Raw genomic sequence first — 13275 nt, forward strand, 5'->3', positions numbered from 1 at the left:
CAGCTTTATGTTTATTACACTATGGTTCATCTCACATCATTAAATTTTGTTTGCGTTTATGTAACCCACAATAATATTGCTTTGTACCAAATCGATATCAATGCTTTGCAATAGAGCAGCCTGCAGTGTTCTGCTAAGCACCATGATGCATCTCTACTATTACAATGCCATTAGCAGTCTGTGCATTCTCGGATACAATTCAACGGTTAGAAAGCTTTTGCTTTTCGTCAAGCCAGATGTCCAACTTTCACAAGCAGATCCTGGCATTTGTATCATGTGCGTTTTAATGAAGTCTATGCAACGCCTGACGATAACACTCATTTAAAAATAAAAATTAAAAAAATGCTGATGAGTTAAAGTTCCACGGGGACACCCTCAAAGTGTGTGGCTAGGAGAGACCCTGAATTTTAACATTGAAGACCCCCCCAGACTGCTGCTGTCAGCTATTATTAAGCCTTGAACATCTGTACCACAGACAGGAACAATGTACACTGTCATCCTCTGGCTGTAGTGAGTCTAATGTGTTCCATATATGCAACACACACTACTGTATGTTTACAGAGGGTGATTTGTGTATACATTGTAGCTGCCAACCCATAGGTTTCGCATGGCTAATCCTGCAGACGCTCTTCATCACCAAGGCTCTTTTCTTAGGGGCCAGGACTCAGTGTTGCTTTACCGATGGCAACCAGAGCCCGCATGGACACACGTGATGATTTAATGAGCAGTGCAACCCGAGAGTGCTCTGGGACAGTAAGTGATGATTTTGCGGTGGTCACTGATTAGCAGAGAGGAAACTATTTTATAAAAACACAAGCACTCAATTGCTGTATTGACCTTAACAGCTATTGTTGGAACCAAGCCCTTGAATGAGAGAGTCACTTGTTGCAAAATTATCCAAAACCAATGATGCTAATTGTTAATCATTATGAATTTTGTGTTGATAACTCTCCAGACAATCTTTTTCCTCTTTGGCCTGCCGGATACAACATTCAACATAGCACACTTTTACAATTTGTGTCAGTCCAACTCTGATGACTTTACGCCCAGAGAAACGTTTTGGGGTGTTTTTGATTTCCAGTTATGGCTTTTGCTTTTAGCCCTGCCACTGACGTTTTCACCAGATTTTCCTAATCTGTTGACAATATTTATGGACTGGTTATGATGAAATCAATCAAATTAAATTAAACATATCCCTCAGGCATTCAAGTATTTTGACCTTACTTAATAGTTTTTTTGTTGTGCGAAGTATGTAGTGCTGGCAAAAAAAAAAAAATTGTAGCCCCCTCCATCGTGTAAATTAGGTCTTAGATTTAGGTCTTCAGGATTTAATAAAGTCGTTTTTCATCATTCAGAGAGGGGTCAAATTTATAGCAATGGCTTTGATTGCACCACAGGCCTTTTTTACACTCAGTGGGCTTTTTTTGTGAATGGTTGTCGTACTTCCCGCTATTAATCTCACGCTACTGTATGTCAGCGCACCAACAAATAATCCATGAAACTATTACACAAGGAAAAAAAAACTTGACTTTTATATGTTGCCATTCCAAAAGTCGGGACACTGAAAATGTCTTTGCTCTACTATTGTGTTTATCTTTATTTGATTTCTTTTTTGCTCAGAGGTTATAATCCCCACTCCAGGGTGAATGGGCCGAACAAGGATAAGGCATTGCAGTACAGCTCTCTGGGTGATTTGTGGGGTGTGTTCAGTGTATAGAGATCTGAGCCTACTACTATGGTCAGTCTGTGCCACTGAACAGTTGAATTGGAGCATTTTTCGTGATGCCATAAGTTGAATTTCATGGACAGAATTTCTAGAAGCAACTCAGCTAATAGAGTGTGGCCTGAGTGTTTCAACTCGGTCATTTGTGGTTTGCGTGGCGTTGAATATAGTGGGATCAAATTCACTTAGTCTTATTTTGGAGGCCATGGTGTTCTGTCTGAGAGGTGGATTGCACCCTTCTGTTGCTGCCTCAGGCAGAGGAATATTTGTGTGGATCCACATCATCACCCACCATGACCACAAATGATGGATGTGCATGTTTGAATGGACATCCGACAAAGAGTCCAGTGTTTTTCAAACCTTTTACATTTGGCAACCCAAGTACCACCGTGATTAAATTAGAGTAGCATAAGTTCCGGTGTTAATCAAAACTATGGGAAATTGTTATTCCTAAAACATACATTTAATATTAATGTGCATCACTGTTTTTCTTGTCATGCATTTTTTTTCTTAGCTTTTAAGAGCTGTTACTTTTTTCACCATATTACTTTAAACGTTGAAAATACTTGTTTACTCAATTGGGTGACACGTTTTTCAATGACTTCTGACCTCAAATGAAATTGTTGTCCTGCCACTACCGTAAGATAAATACGTAAATAAAATGCTAAGGTGACCATGAAAAGTTATAAGGCACTTTGAGAGCTATTGTCTTAGATGATTGTTTTCTGCAAATGTTTTCTTCATGAGACTGTCAAAATACACCAGATTGATGCAATTAAAATGAAAAAGAATGCCAAGGAATACACCACAGGGGAGTATTTCTCCCCCCCTTGACAAAATTCACACCATTGGTGAGATGCCTTTTGAGATTTTTTATTATGAAACTAAAAACCTTTTCTATCCTGTAATTACCAGCTGTATGACAGTTTAATGATTGAGGAAAAGCCCTGCAGGACCTTTGCAGCTCCAAACATTATGAAACACGTCTCAAAGGAAATTATAGAATGGTCATTTGCATGGTCATTTAATTTTGCATGGCTAGTGAACAATGACCCTGATAGCGTTTCCATACAGTTTTTGACAACACCATGTCTCTGGCCCGCTGCAATTCTGTGACTCCCAATGGTCATTGTGTGGAGTTGTTCGAACCACACAACAGATACTTGTAAAACATCTCTTATGGATCAGGGCATTATTTTACAATGCACAGCAATGCATAACATTATAGTCCATAGAGTGCTTGTTGTCAGCTCTGCTGTCTCAGCATTCTAAGTCCCACCCCATTCCCTTGTGAGTGCGTATGTGCAATTGCAGGTTTGGACTTTGACGTGTTGCAAGCCAACATCTGCATCTTATCCAACAAATCAGCGGCTGCCTGTTTTTAAGACAGTCTTGGACTTCATTATTCTGCCATATCCTCACCACTTTTTATTGAGTTTATTGAGTCTTTTACACTTCTGCCATGTTCTTTGTTCTTTCCCCAGCCTTCTGATAATCCCTTCTTGCACTCTACAATCGTCCAAGCCTCTCCAAAGAGGAGAAGCCGCAGTCTTGTCCACTGTACGATTTAAATCAATAGTACAATTTAAATCGAACGTACAATTTCTGTATCATAACCTACTATTTGTCTCCTGTATGTGCCTCTGAGTGCTCCTCACCATTGGAACCCTTAAGCTTGATCTATAAATTGCTAAAAAAAGAAAATTGTAATTTCTAAAAATGTGCCAAATGACTAACCCAAATATTATTGTGAGCATCTTTTTTTTTTTTTTTTTAAGAATTCATTTTAAATGGTATCGACAGATGTGTCTGGCCAAAAATATTCTTAGGGAAGGTATATGCTGTACATGCAACCAGTTTTGAAACATATTAAAACGCAGATTTATTTGTACCTGGCAGAAGAGTTTGCGAGTGCTTCACAGTTCAATCAAAGTTCTGGCTTTCCCGTGTGGGGCTCAAATATGGCCGCTGTGCTTGCATGACTTTTTATGGGTAGTAGAGCTTCCACCCATGTTCTCAAAGCATGCATGGTAATTAAAAACTACAAATTGTGCCTTCCAACCAGAGTGACAGGAGAGCTCGATTTGACCTATGGTAACATGTTTTTATCAGGCCATTTCATTAATAAAAGTGTAAAACACAACTACTACACTAAATAGACATCTGACCTGAACCTTGATAAATCATGTGATGTGTATTTGATTTGCTCATGTTACATGTCTTTAAAACAATTGTTGCAATTTAGTGTATAGAGGCAAAGGTAGACTGTTGACCAAATTCAGTCTACATGCAAGCAGCTCCTTGAATTACAAACGAGCATTTAACAAACAGCATTCACTAACAGCAATGAAATGTTTTTGTGTGTAATTGTATTGATAGTTTTACTAAAAACATATTTTGTTAATTATATGGACTGCAGCATGAATAATGTGACGCTCCCACGAAATGTTTTTATTATTGTTAATCAAACAAGATGAACTTTCAATTATTTTTAACAGAGATCATAGCGCAACACCCAGATCTTTTGAATTAAATACGGTTTACCACCAGCATCATTATTAGTTTTCAGTGGACAGACATATTTACTTAATTACAAAACAATCAGGCGTTAAATTTAATGCAGCCTATAAATGTTACTGAATGCATAATGACATTATTAACAACATAGACACAAGTCCAACTATATAGACAAATTTACCAGATCCAGCTATTTATTTTCTATTGCACCAATTATAATAGATCATGAGATTCATGGGGCCGACTGGAACTTGTCACAGCTGGCTTTGGCCAAGAGGCTGGATGAAATCTGGAGTAGTCACTATAGGTAATTTCTGGGCATATATTGAAAAACATGCATTCATATTCACACTTACCTTAAATATATTTTAGAGCAGCCAAATGGAGAGAACATGTAAACTTTACATAGTGGCTCTTGAAACTCTCAACTTATTTCATCTCAACATCTTTTCTAAATTAAATTTGATAATGTGAGCAGCATTGTGGGAAAACTCTACTTTTGTTTGTTTGAGGTTGTAGCGCATTCCAAAACCATGCACAATAATTGTATTGTCCATTTGGCGTGAATGTGAATGGTTGTGTGTGCCCTATAACTGAATGGTGACCAGTCCAGGGTCTAATCCGCCTCTTACCCAAAGCATGTGGGTCGTGGGATAGGTTCCAAGGCAAAGACTACAGTAAATGGATAGATGTCTGATTACATTTTTTGATTACATTTTTTTTTTTTTCAAAGAACTAAACACAACACTGAGATTCGCTGGTGACAAGTTCAGCCCCCTGCCCAAAGACTGATGGCATAGGTTTCCTGCACGCCCACGACCCTGGTGCAGACACACGGTTTGGAAGATAAATTGAATGAAAATATTCAAAAATGGAGCAATATCAAACTTAGCATATAGTGTCCGAATTAAAGCTGGACCTAATTTTGTAACTAAATTGTTTTCATTGTTAAAATTCAACTTCAGTTCAAACAGAATCTATTCATAGATAATCAAATCACGTTTACAAATATGCATTTCATAAAGCCAAGAAAATCCATCATTTGCATAACAAATGTATATTTCATAAAAAGGATTATTGAGGGTTGTATTTTTCATCCTACATAGATCATTTCTATATTAATTCTATCAAAAATGTCTATTTACATCTAAAAAAATATATATACATCCGTCAGTTTTTCCCTTGCAGCAATAAAATCCCCCTCAGCGCCCGAGCGCGCCTCTAGGAGTCAGTAAGAGATTAATGTTCCTCCACTACATTTCCTGCTCGTCCAAGCGCTCAAAGTAGAGCAACTTTCATCATCATCAGAAACGGGCAGATTGCATCCCGAAAGTAAAGAAGACACCCCAAACTGCCAGCCGTAAAAAGGAGTGTCATCCCAACAATAACTGGGACTGCCTGGATTAAGAGAAAGTTTGTGTTGGAGCTGCGAGGTTGTGCCGTCTGACAGGTTGTTGTGACTACTAATTTGTGGAAGGTGAGTGCAGACTGCTTTTTGGTTTAGAGTCGCATACAGTTTTGGCACTGTTACTTTTTTTTTCAGTTTTATTTTATTTCTGATTTTTATAAGCTTTGCACCACGTATCAGGTTAAAAAAAATACAAATAATTACAGGCTGTCATGCCAAGGATTATGATGATTGCACTTTGCAAAGCGTACACACCGCTTTAAAATGAGAGCTGTCTAAGTAGGATGCCAGTGAATTTCTATTCACTGCCCCCTGTGGTGTTTGTGATTTGACATCAATCACAGTGTTTAAATTTGAATGATTTCTGAACAAATAGTTGATCAATAGCAGCTACTTAATTTCCTCTGAGCTGGTTCCAGTGGGCGACAAGCTCTTGTCAAATATTTTATGTCGCATTCAGTGATTTATTTTCCAAAAACATATTTCTGTGGGGCAAAATGATCACTTTTCTATTATTATTGTTTTGAGTAGTTGTTGTCCAGACAAACAATGCCTTATTCACAGAGAAGTAAATTAAATGACCTATTTCTCTGGGTTCTTCCAAGGACAGTGCACTATGTTAAAATAAAGCCAATTTGCTGTTGGATTACCCTTTTTCGCCCCCCACCTCAACAAATAAACAGTGATGAAAATAAGATTTCCTCATAATCAATATTTGCGTATTTTCTTGGCAGAGGTAGTCAGTATGCCTTTTCTTTGTGCATAGAAAGAGCTGCTGTTTACACTCTAGTAGGAATATAAAGGAATATATTCGAGAAAATGTGTATTCATCCATCCAGGAGAACATCTGTGATGTTAATCTTGGACCCGACAGAAGTCTTGGCTCACAAACATTATTGTTTGTTTGCATTCAACTTTGTGTCTGCAGTTTTATCGAGTTCGGGATTATGTTTTTATAATGCCGAATAATTTTTTCTGAGTTGTACCTACTGAATTATGACACAGATGGTAAAATAAAAAGTTGCCATGAACTTGTGGGTTGAACTTCAAATTTCATCAAAATCTTTACATAATTTCTCATGTGTAAGCACAACAGAGTCTGTTGTGTCAGTGAAAATAGATTAGATAACACATTTGCAAGCAATTTGAATTTGTCACTAAAATTAAAGGATGCTACTTTATTTTGTGGTCACTGATCAAGAAATCTTACAAATGAGTAAATTGCTGAGCCCCTACCTTCATTTAGATATTAGCATCCTTCAGGACCTTGCAGATAGTATCATTAACTGGTGACGGTTGTCTGGCCTTGGTGACGTGGTGTTTTTTTTTTTGTCTTATTATTACACAAAATAAGCACATTTAAATAATACTTTGTGTTCTCCTAAATGTAGTACAAGATATATTTCCGCGTGTATCACTCCTGCATGTCGTTAGACTCTCAATTAATTTGTGCGTCTTTACTCCTCCCGTTCTGTTGATTTTCATGGAAGAGAGAGACGCGGTGTACGGCCACAATTTGAGTAGAGGATTTGTTTTATGCTGACTTTGTGCTGTTGGGCATCATTTTGCATTTGCCTTGTACTTGATGTGCAGCAATAATCACGGTCCGAGCCTGGAGATCCTTGCCCTCGGTTTCCTCAGAACAGTTTTGGTTTGTAAAACAGTAAAAGATCACTCGTATCAAACATGACCCACCATTACTAATTATGTGTACTGAACTACTTTGATTCCATAACAATTGTAAGTTTTGTTTGGGGAGAGTTTTTCCTGTGGGAAGCACAGGCTGATTCTCCGTAGCGGGAAACAAAAGCAGCAATGTGTTGCTGTCACACACTGGAGAGCTCGGCTCTGTGTTCCGGCCCTTCCTGAAAGTTCCCATTCTCTGGTATCCCGGCGCACCAACATCCGCACCGCTCATTCTGCAGGGCCTCACAATAGACGAGCTGTGCTGCTGTATCAACATTTACTCCTCACTTGTCCCCACCCAAAAGGTTTAATCACATATTTGCGGGCCAATCAGTTACAGGAAGATGCTGTTTGTGTATGCTGGTAGTGTTACGCTGTATGGCAGTTGCCTGCAATAACATTTACAACTTCACTCTTGCACAAACAAGTGGTATTGTTGCAGGATTATTTGTTTCAAATGGGCAACATAGCCCGCAAAAGGTAATAGTAGCTGCCATGGTTGTGCATCACTCAATATATTGGGAAAGTAAATTACCGTATTTTCCAGACTATAAGGCGCACCTAAAACCCTAAAATTTTCTCAAAAGCCGACAGTGCGCCTTATAGTCCAGTGCGCCTTATATATGGACCAAATTCCTAAATTTAAACTGGCCCGAAGGATTGTGTCATGAAATCAATCATAAGTGGCCTGCTGAAGACTATGATCATTATTTTGTGATTATAAAGTAATTTGTTGGGTCTGATGTTGAAATAAAAAGATAAAATGGAGAATGATTTGATTTGGATTAAAAATCTGACATGATGCATTAATGGCACGCCTTATAGTCCAGTGCGCCTTATATAAGGACAAAGTTTGAAAATGGGCCATTCACTGAAGGTGCGCCTTATAGTCCGGTGCGCCTTATAGTCCGGAAAATATGGTAGGTAAATGCATCCATCTGTTCTCTGGCCTGCAGGAGCCCCTCCCAACTATATTTTCGATACATGCTTTCACTCTCATCTTTTGCCATGTGGTTCCCTTCTCTGCCGTTGTTTTATTCGTCCCTACCCCCAACAAAATTATTTTACATACCACCATCCAATGCTGCCTTACGAGACTCTCCCAGTCCACTACTTTACAGTCCGTAACCTCATTCAGATGACAAGATGTAATCCACCTGCATGCTTCTACCTTCGCTATTGTAGGCCACCGTGCGTTCTGGCTGCTTCTGGAAGAAAGTGTTCTCTCCCATTTCTGTGGTTACCTGAGAAGCAGTCCTTGGTGGCCTGGCAACCATCTTGCCCCGAGTTATTGGCAAGCTGCTGCAGCAGGGGATGTTTTTGCTTGTGACATGCACTGTTAAATGTTGCCTGTTAAAACCATTATATTGACAACTAAAGTGCCATTTCTGTTATGTCTGTCTGTTTTCTATTTCCTCTGAAGTTCACGTATGGGGTACACCCTTCCACCGCTTTGCCGAAAGCGGCCACACTCTGCTGAAGTGGGCCTCACTGCTGGAAGTCCGGTGCTCCGAATATTTTCAGCTGCTAATTTTAAATTTTGACAAGCTGACCTCCGGGAGTTATTATTTATCGGTAATTGAGGCACGCAGGTCGGCTGTGGACATTTCCTACCACGGCTGCAACTGAGCTTCTTCGGTGCATTGCCGGCTGGTCTGTCAATGACTATGATACATGAGCTTTTGGGTTTGACTTTATATTTGTTTATTTTGGTTTCCTGCTGGGTACGATTGGACAGTCTTTTGAGAGTTCTTGGTCCTTTTACTGTGTATTGTTTAGAACCAATGTCTAGTACAAGTGTCCAGTTTTACATACATGGAGACTCATTCTGATTTAATTTAAAGCCGTCGGATTAAAGGTTTCTGGTCACGTAATCCATTCTGATCTGTCGTTTATTTGCAGACGCTGCCATTTTAAAGTGCGTTTCTGGCAACGCCACTATGCATTATGTCAAGACAAAGCATGCGCCGGTGTAGCTTGGGTGACTTTTGCCCTGATTGGCAAACGGAATACTGTATATATACCACCTTGTGAATCCAAATGAAATTCCATTCGGATTGTAACTTTTTTTTTTTTTTTTAATTGAGGCGTTGATATGGAGCATTTTTATTCCGTTTGATCAGTGCGATTGATTCTATTTGCAGTTTGTGGTTCCATGTACTATTGAGCATGATGAAAATTCATCAATATATTTTAGAATCTCAAATAAAATGCTGGAGGGGATTAACTGGGGCTACACAGACGTTTGATGGTACTATAGCATTCTCTAGCCCCGGTGTAGCGATATCCATGTCCAACAATTAAGATAGAACTCAACAACCCTTGCAGAGAAAGCAAAGGGATCAGAGCAATTCTTCATCTGCAAGATAGCTAAAGTGCGGTTTCAGTGTTAAATTGATGAATAAGTGTTGCTGTCCTGAATCATGAATCAGTTTTGTTCTCTGTGCAATTTACAACCTTGACATTGGAAGAAAACTTTCACAACAAACAAAAAAACGTAAAAAAAAACAGTAAAAGAGACTACTGCAGTATCCCTGGTAGCCACACTGCCTGTGAATTAAAGGAAGGTCACATTTCCTATTGTGGCACCTGACCTGGCTGTAAGATATTTGTCACAGATTATCTTCAAGTGTATAAGATTAAAAAAAAGTAATTCATAACCAGCCTTGAACCTGCTGCTATGAACTGGTCCTAAGGAAGCCTCATTGGGCAGGCAGAGCTCGCGCTCTACCAGCGCCATGCCAACATGGTAGTCAAAAGCACCTTTGTGAATTGAGCCCTTGGCCTGAGTCCTCAAGTGAACTTTTGAACCGTGATCTTTCCTGTTTTACCTTCTCACGCTCTCTAACGGTTTACATATGTTTCAACATGGATAATTCTTTCCTCATATTTTACCACATTTTGAACGCATTGTATATAACCATGAACAAAGTAATTGCAATGATTAGAATCTATAGCAAGTGTTAAATTCATTGTGGTATTTCTGTACATGAATTTGCCTTTAAGAGACGGGGCCTGGTGAGTGGCAGGAGATTTTGTCAATCTTGCATATGAGTGTCTGATTAAGAGCTGTGGCTGTCGGCAGCTTCTGTGTGAGCGTGCTTAGTGTGTTTGAGTGATTTTCTGGCGTTTCATAAATAGCTAAAGTGCTAAGTGGGCCTGAATGTAAATGGACTGCACAAAAGAAATCATTGCAGAAGTACAAATGAATTTTGGCCACAACTGTAATATTTTGGTGCCATCTGTCAAAATGTAGTCTGCGGTCTTCTGAATTTTGGATCTCGCTGCGATAAGACGTTTATGGGAAGCAAACAATTTTGTGACCCCAAACTTTTGAACGGTAGTGTAGGTGGAGATAAAAGCCCTAACAAGAAAGACAGGACACAAAAAACAACATTACAACAAATAAACCTAAACACAATACAGCCAAAACACAAATCTGGTAATCTGGTAGTTGCTATTATGAATGAATTATATGCGGCAACGAGTTATGCAGCTGCAGTGCATCATTTTGATGGCGAGATCATTTCATCACAATAATTCATATATAAAATATTTCAAATGTGCAGCATTTTGTGCCAATTTGTGGTTGGAGCTCCCACACTTGAAAATGTCAAAGAATCTCCCTTTATTACCAAATGTGCATATGTGTAAGCGTGCGCGTGCATGTGTGTGCATGCGTGCATGTGTGTGCATGCGTGCATGTGTTTCTTTTTACAGAGGCGCCTCTTCTCATGGAACACGTGCCTTTTCGTTTGCCCCCATTCCCTTTTTGTATGCATACGTTTTTCATTTAGATTAAAAGATGAGGACCTCAACAGTGTGAGGAAATGTGTGATGACTTATGTGTTTTCTTACCGTAGCAGGGTTGCCAGATTGCCTCCGGATGCAAATACTCATTTCCTACGATTGTTCATCTAACCTTTTAAAAATCTAAACTGTTCATTTTATATGAATATTTGAAAATGTGGAATTTCCAGCCGGTCATTCGTCACGCTCTTTTTACATCAAGCACCAATAGAGAATGAATAATTGATGCCAGACATCAGTTCCATCCCTTTATTTATTTCAGTCACATGCTTTTGTCAGCTGTTTCGCTTAGGAGCCCATTGACTGCGCTCAAGAATAATCAATCAGAAGAATCAATATTTTTGTTTCATAGCATTATTTAGACCTTTGACAACTCCAAGCCAAATCCTCCCGTAATAAGATGCGGGACTAAAAAAAAAAGAACTAAAATACTAAAAAAACTAAAATATTAGCAACTGTTCTCATTATGATGGACAGAACTGACATTTCATGTTGCCACCATTATAAATCATAACATCATTACAATCATACTGTTAATTAGTTTTACCATATTAATATACAGGAACAATTTATTGTGATCACAGGCGTTCCTGACTGACTGTAGCGTGTCCAACCATTATATTATTTTTACAGAATCGTTTATTTCCATAGGTGCCATATAGAAAGAGATGTCTTTCATGCCTCGAGATGTTAAATGTGGCATTTTCATTCGAGGGCAATGACACATATTATTGTCTTGGACAACAGGCGCTGTCTTTCATTGTCACGAAATGAGATTCTTCAGCCAAGCAAGGACACCTAAGCTCCTACACCAAATTTCACATCGCACAAGTTGCAGTATCATGTGAAAGAGAGGGACATTGGCTATTTCTTTTGAGTGTTTTTTTTAAAATATAGAATACATTTTATCTAGCTATCGATCGATATGACTGACCTCTCTCTGACCGCTCAGCCAAATGCTGCTTCTGCTACCAGATACAACAAAGGGAATGGAAAGTTTCAATATTTTTCCTAGGCCCCTTTGACTCTTTGAAATTAAATTTTTTTAATGGTGAAGTAAAAAAAATTGTGCAGATTTTTCAAAGATTTAAGGAAATAGGAAGGAAGGAAATTCCGGCCCACTGTTTGCCTTTGGTTCAAGTGATTTATGCATGCCACTTGTCCCTGTTCCTTTCTTTGCCATGGCTCCAGACACCAACTGACTGTTTACGCGCAGTCAATACCCTTTTACAACCTGAATATTGGAATTATTCAGGTTTTTAAATGCACGGCAAAGCTTGTATATGCGCTTCTTATTTGGGTTTTTAAATAACTGAATAAAACCACCAGGTTACCTCTTTTCTAACCCAAATATTTACGCACGTACGTATATGCTTTCAAATTATAGTTGACTTAGCGGTATTGTTCGTGTTCTCTGCCGGCTCTTGCTCTATCCGCAGGAAATCTTGGTCTCTCCATTCAGGCGTGTAAAGGGGTTATTCAGAATGTTTCACAAACCAAAATGTTTACCTTAACCCGGATATGGACTGCACTAAACGTAGTGACTGAGTGGTGGTTACTGGACACACATTTTGTGTAATGCGTGCATTCTCGCACTCTTCGAGATCCCTTTTGACAAATAAAATGGAACCAGACGGTGAATGTCAGCTCAGCTTAATGCCTTGGGCTCAAGATGAAAACCACAATACTGGTGGTGCACTTGAGAGACATTAAAATAAACTCAGAGTGAAAGTGAGGACACCATGCATTGTTGAGAGATGACTTTTTTATTCAGGACAGAAGAAAGTGTGACTGGTATTCATCTTTATTTGAGGGCATCTTTATTCGGGCATGTGCAAGTTTTCTATTGAATCCTTATGGCAAAGGAAGAGGACTGCTGCATTATTTAGGGAATAAAGCACGGATGCGGCTATCAGCATTTAATCACAATCAAGACTGACTGCCAGCCTTCATAAAATTGGCTCTTTGGGTAGCAGCCCCGTCTATGTGTGAATGGGACTTTGCGGTAATTGATCCCCATAGCACTACACCACAAATGGCAAATCTCCAGTACGATGGTAGAAACGACTGATTGAAACTATAATACACTAGCACCGTGTGATTTTTGGCGGGTGTACCTGCCTGCCTTGAT

At 39.1% G+C, this 13275-nt stretch overlaps 1 protein-coding gene across 1 annotated transcript in view; it reads left to right on the forward strand.

The window, feature by feature from the left end:
- The first annotated feature begins 5491 nt into the window (after positions 1-5491).
- tspan9a (tetraspanin 9a) overlaps positions 5492-13275 on the forward strand; it is a 124003-nt gene continuing 116219 nt past the window's right edge. The window contains exon 1 of the mRNA XM_061283762.1: positions 5492-5717. The gene's annotated coding sequence lies outside the window, so the exon portion shown is untranslated. The remainder of the gene's footprint in view (positions 5718-13275) is intronic.

Source organism: Syngnathus typhle, linkage group LG7 (genome assembly GCF_033458585.1).
Source record: "Syngnathus typhle isolate RoL2023-S1 ecotype Sweden linkage group LG7, RoL_Styp_1.0, whole genome shotgun sequence".
Lineage (NCBI taxonomy): Eukaryota > Metazoa > Chordata > Actinopteri > Syngnathiformes > Syngnathidae > Syngnathus > Syngnathus typhle.